The sequence below is a fragment of the Drosophila gunungcola genome, unplaced genomic scaffold (assembly GCF_025200985.1).
Source record: "Drosophila gunungcola strain Sukarami unplaced genomic scaffold, Dgunungcola_SK_2 000069F, whole genome shotgun sequence".
Lineage (NCBI taxonomy): Eukaryota > Metazoa > Arthropoda > Insecta > Diptera > Drosophilidae > Drosophila > Drosophila gunungcola.
The window spans coordinates 336,239-342,238 of record NW_026453232.1 but is presented as its reverse complement, the minus strand read 5'-3'; the positions used below and the strand labels follow the sequence as shown (position 1 = coordinate 342,238).

At 40.7% G+C, this 6,000-nt stretch overlaps 2 long non-coding RNA genes across 4 annotated transcripts; both read left to right on the top strand.

The window, feature by feature from the left end:
* Positions 1-2,034: 2,034 nt before the first annotated feature.
* On the top strand, positions 2,035-2,933 carry LOC128264386 (uncharacterized). Of its 2 annotated transcripts, none has more exons than XR_008268723.1 (4): positions 2,035-2,215; positions 2,326-2,512; positions 2,572-2,628; positions 2,701-2,933. It is a non-coding gene; the product is annotated as an uncharacterized LOC128264386 (long non-coding RNA). The 2 variants fall into 2 exon arrangements; XR_008268724.1 differs by having other exon boundaries at positions 2,035-2,252.
* Positions 2,934-4,496: 1,563 nt separating this feature from the next.
* On the top strand, positions 4,497-5,391 carry LOC128264389 (uncharacterized). 2 transcript variants are annotated; one of them, XR_008268726.1, is made up of 4 exons: positions 4,497-4,628; positions 4,739-4,925; positions 4,985-5,041; positions 5,114-5,391. It is a non-coding gene; the product is annotated as an uncharacterized LOC128264389 (long non-coding RNA). The 2 variants fall into 2 exon arrangements; XR_008268727.1 differs by having other exon boundaries at positions 4,560-4,665.
* Positions 5,392-6,000: the final 609 nt, after the last annotated feature.

Genomic DNA, 6,000 nt, shown 5'->3' with positions numbered 1-6,000 from the left:
AAACTGGGAGAAAGACCAGTCAAACTACGAAAAATTTCAAAGTATCTTGAATGGAGAAAATTGTCCGATCCTTATTGGACACCTAAGCGAGCCGCACAAATACCGGTTTTAAATCATGGTTGAATCTGAATATATAGGCTTTTGAAAGATCCTGTTATAAACCAAGCTGAAAAAATAACCTTTTTTTTAATAAAAATGTCTAAATTTTAGGAAATAATTTTGTAGTTTTCTGATTTCCCCAAATATTTTTATTAAATTAAATATAAATTGTAAATTGTAGAATCCTGCTTGGAACTATTTTATGCTCAATATTGTCAGAGGTAATATATACTCCATAGATTTGGTAAACCTTTTACTTTTACTTTTAATGTGCCTTTTGGATGTTTACGATTGGAGACCTTGTTGAAAGAATGGAAAAAAGCTCTTGGCTTAAAGTTGTTTATAAGCTGGGCAAGCGCCCCTAAGTAATGTGTCATTCTAAATTGGATCGTCCCGATTCATTGGAACTGATGGGTATAATGAATTTATCTGATTAGTTAATTCGACAATGACAGTTTCCTCTACAGTATTTTCATTGTAGGGGATATTAGTTTCTGGTTGTGTTTGAATGTGAATTTGCCGGGGTTTGAATATTAAGAATTTTCTTTATTTAATTAAAAGCATGGTAATTAAATATAAAAATGCGATTATGATCAATATTAATATAATTGGTATTTGAATTTGTTTAATTTTAATAATAGGATTTAATACGTTAAGTAACGGGTAACGTCTAATAGACGGAAAACCCAAATACTGCGTTCTTTCTAGTTTTATATCATTTCGGATTAATTTTTTGTGTTGACTGTTTTATAGCTTATACTTACATATACATGTACTCTCTCATCGGTATTTAAATTTAAGCTTGCCGAAGTCAGCTTCCGGTCTCGTTTATTATTAATAACAAACCTTTTCCAAGTTTATCAAATCTTTTGGGGCACACTCTACTGTAAAGGAACCAAAAGGTTATATAATGGTTCCAAAGATAAATAATATTGCAAATGGGTTTTTAAGGAATTCCCTCAATAAATATCGGAATAAGAGCGGAGTGATAACTGCGATACATTAAGTTTTAAAGCTGCGCTACAAAAAGTTTATAGCATGAGCCCTAAAACTAACTGTATTTGTAATTGAGTTTAATAAAATTAAAATCTAACGCACATTTTTAATTTATTTTAAGGAACTTGAAACAGCATTAGTTTTTAAAAGAACGAGGCGTTTTGACACACACCCCCCTTACCACACGGAAATAAACTTCGATTTATTGTAATAATAATGTGTTGCATATCATATACACATATGTATGTAGGTATATGGTATGCGTTTACAGATATACATATGTATGTACATATCTGTGTATATACACGGAATATATATTAATAATTAATTAAAACCGTTATTCTAGTATATTGAAATATGTAATAGTTTTCCAATAAATTTTAGCTTCTTGTGTTTTGTTCAGTACTTACCAAAGAATATTATTTATTAATGCGGCTATTATTCACTGCAGAGTTATTCAGTGGCCCATTAAAACGCATTTACTGATCGCAATTAAATGCGGCATTTAGCCTTATGGAATTCCCTGTGTAAATAAAAGCGCATTAGGCTAAATGTGTTTTAATGAGCCAATGGAATTAGGCTATAACAATTAGATAACAATCGTTAATCTTAGCGGGATAAACACAATATAATAAACAAAACAATAAAGTTTGAATTTAACGTTAAAAAGGCAGTGTGACCGTGAACTTATTACCAAAAAATCTCAAGCAGTATCCATATAGTTGTCTTTGTCTCTGAGCTTCAATGAATCCGTCAATGAATGAGGCAAACAATGTAGTGTCATGCATTTTTCCCGGAGGGCAGCGTCGGCTAGCCACGGAGTCCCAGGGCGGAGTACCCCCTATGCCCTGCAGTCCAAACAATCGATACCGACTCATCGGACGTCTCACGTCACTGACTTGACGATTACCATCACTATCACAAATCAAAACAAAGCAATGTATTTTTTTTTTACATCAAAACTAAGACAATTGGACGAAATTGGTGGCTTCGGTGTCCTCGCCACAACGCACTCACCCTTCCTTGGGTGCCCCAAGAATAATATTGGAGGCACACCCCATCTCCGGCAGACCGGAGTCTATTCCTGGTGGATTAGGATCTGCTCATCTCCCCGCCCAAAGTAACTCACACAACCATCTCGGTAGCTTTTTTTACATGTAATTTTGGGCAAGATTAATTATAGAATACATTCAAATTTAATTCCTACTCATAATCTACTCTTTTCATTAGCAACACTGAAGGCCGAACTCAGACCGTCGCCTAGATGAGAAGTGGTCATAGCGATAATGGAAGGGAAATTTTTTGACGCTTAAAATTACACGGATGTGAATTACACGGCACCAAATTGGAGGCGTTTGCCAACCGGGTCACCTAATACTGAGGAGCTCCAAGGGAAAAGAAGGGACGTGCTAAAAGGGTAAGTACGCTAAATAAATCCCTTAATTCATTAAGTTTTGCAACCCAATTTAATCGTAGTTGGACGCGCGGCTGGGGTGCGGAATTAATGCCTCTAATTCCAGATTAGATTTCACAGTGAGTGCTTTGAAACAATTCTTTGACTGCCTGATTTCACAAATTAATAACTAAAACTAATTTATTTCAAAGTTCAACGTTGCTCATTGTCGAAGCTGCGACCAGAAGAAGAGACCGCTTGCGGCGAAACCCGAGTCTGCACGGAGCCAAATGGTCCGGAGGATTCACACAGCGTCTGCGTTAGAGGGCCTGGAGGCAGTGCGTCAGTGGTCCCAGAGATGACCAGGTGGTCAGCGCGGGTGTTCGTTCCCGGAACGGACTCACCGAGGGAATCTCCGTATGTGGCTGACGCGGAAGGCTGTTGATGCTGCTGATCTCTGATGCTGCTGATCTCTGATGCTGCTGCGCGGATCACTGCTGCTAATGCTACTGCGGCTGATGCCACTAATAGCTGCCGCTACTGAAGCTGATCGCTGCTGCTGGTGGACGATGTGGTCTTCACGACCAGGTTAGATCCGCCTGGTAAGTGTTCACCTTCCCGAATCTTCTAAATTTCCGGGGCCCTTTAGATAGGGTCCCCGGCGGCTTCAATATAAAAAAAAAACACTGTCATTTACAAGTTTAGGACTAATAAATAACTACTCACTTTGAGTTATCTTAACACTAATTACGAATTTTTGTCTTAATTTTTTCCCGACCGTACTCCTACGACTTCTTGCAGCAACTAAAGCAAAACCCTGACCTACACCAAAGTCGTTCGCCGTTCTCCCTCCCGCTCTCCCAAAATGGGTCAGTGAACGAATTCAAGGCTATTTAACCCAGTTAACGAGCGAACCGGGCTAAATTTAAATAGCTAGATCCTCTCCCGCTATCAACAGTCGGTGTCACCACCGAATCTTATCGATAGCGGGACCTGCTGACGTATCGGTTGTTTTGGTACTTTCCAGACGGCTTGAACTAAAAATGCAACACCACCCTGGATTCCGAGAGACGCTAACACAGAGTATTAGACAAGCACAGAAATACTTGGTAGCATTTGGATTTGGACCAACCGGATTCAGCCGGCCTCGATACCAAGATGCGGTTCCAACGGTGTCCAACGCGGGGCCCACGCTTTACGGGAAGTAGACTCATTCCGACTCTGAGCTCGTGTACTTTGTGGTTCCTCTTTCCAGATCATAACCTAATGTCCTTGGCATGGTACACTCCAATAATAGTTTTCCAATAAATTTTAGCTTCTTGTGTTTTGTTCAGTACTTACCAAAGAATATTATTTATTAATGCGGCTATTATTCACTGCAGAGTTATTCAGGAAAGGGACACATCTGCACAACTTTTTTTTTTGAGTGCCGTCATCCTACTTATAACCTGATTCCAGTGGCCCATTAAAAAGCATTTACTGATCGCAATTAAATGCGGCATTTAGCCTTATGGAATTACCTGTGTAAATAAAAGCGCATTAGGCTAAATGTGTTTTAATGAGCCAATGGAATTAGGCTATTAAATGTATACGAAATATTGTTACCATTTAAAGATAACAATCGTTAATCTTAGCGGGATAAACACAATATAATAAACAAAACAATAAAGTTTGAATTTAACGTTAAAAAGGCAGTGTGACCGTGAACTTATTACCAAAAAATCTCAAGCAGTATCCATATAGTTGTCTTTGTCTCTGAGCTTCAATGAATCTGTCAATGAATGAGGCAAACAATGTAGTGTCATGCATTTTTCCCGGAGGGCAGCGTCGGCTAGCCACGGAGTCCCAGGGCGGAGTACCCCCTATGCCCTGCAGTCCAAACAATCGATACCGACTCATCGGACGTCTCACGTCACTGACTTGACGATTACCATCACTATCGCAAATCAAAACAAAACAATGTATTTTTTTTTACATCAAAACTAAGACAATTGGACGAAATTGGTGGCTTCGGTGTCCTCGCCACAACGCACTCACCCTTCCTTGGGTGCCCTAAGAATAATATTGGAGGCACACCCCATCTCCGGCAGACCGGAGTCTATTCCTGGTGGATTAGGATCTGCTCATCTCCCCGCCCAAAGTAACTCACACAACCATCTCGGTAGCTTTTTTTACATGTAATTTTGGGCAAGATTAATTATAGAATACATTCAAATTTAATTCCTACTCATAATCTACTCTTTTCATTAGCAACACTGAAGGCCGAACTCAGACCGTCGCCTAGATGAGAAGTGGTCATAGCGATAATGGAAGGGAAATTTTTTGACGCTTAAAATTACACGGATGTGAATTACACGGCACCAAATTGGAGGCGTTTGCCAACCGGGTCACCTAATACTGAGGAGCTCCAAGGGAAAAGAAGGGACGTGCTAAAAGGGTAAGTACGCTAAATAAATCCCTTAATTCATTAAGTTTTGCAACCCAATTTAATCGTAGTTGGACGCGCGGCTGGGGTGCGGAATTAATGCCTCTAATTCCAGATTAGATTTCACAGTGAGTGCTTTGAAACAATTCTTTGACTGCCTGATTTCACAAATTAATAAATAAAACTAATTTATTTCAAAGTTCAACGTTGCTCATTGTCGAAGCTGCGACCAGAAGAAGAGACCGCTTGCGGCGAAACCCGAGTCTGCACGGAGCCAAATGGTCCGGAGGATTCACACAGCGTCTGCGTTAGAGGGCCTGGAGGCAGTGCGTCAGTGGTCCCAGAGATGACCAGGTGGTCAGCGCGGGTGTTCGTTCCCGGAACGGACTCACCGAGGGAATCTCCGTATGTGGCTGACGCGGAAGGCTGTTGATGCTGCTGATCTCTGATGCTGCTGCGCGGATCACTGCTGCTAATGCTACTGCGGCTGATGCCACTAATAGCTGCCGCTACTGAAGCTGATCGCTGCTGCTGGTGGACGATGTGGTCTTCACGACCAGGTTAGATCCGCCTGGTAAGTGTTCACCTTCCCGAATCTTCTAAATTTCCGGGGCCCTTTAGATAGGGTCCCCGGCGGCTTCAATATTAAAAAAAAAACACTGTCATTTACAAGTTTAGGACTAATAAATAACTACTCATTTGAGTTATCTTAACACTAATTACGAATTTTTGTCTTAATTTTTTTCCCGACCGTACTCCTACGACTTCTTGCAGCAACTAAAGCAAAACCCTGACCTACACCAAAGTCGTTCGCCGTTCTCCCTCCCGCTCTCCCAAAATGGGTCAGTGAACGAATTCAAGGCTATTTAACCCAGTTAACGAGCGAACCGGGCTAAATTTAAATAGCTAGATCCTCTCCCGCTATCAACAGTCGGTGTCACCACCGAATCTTATCGATAGCGGGACCTGCTGACGTATCGGTTGTTTTGGTACTTTCCAGACGGCTTGAACTAAAAATGCAACACCACCCTGGATTCCGAGAGACGCTAACACAGAGTATTAGACAAGCACAGAAATACTTGGTAGC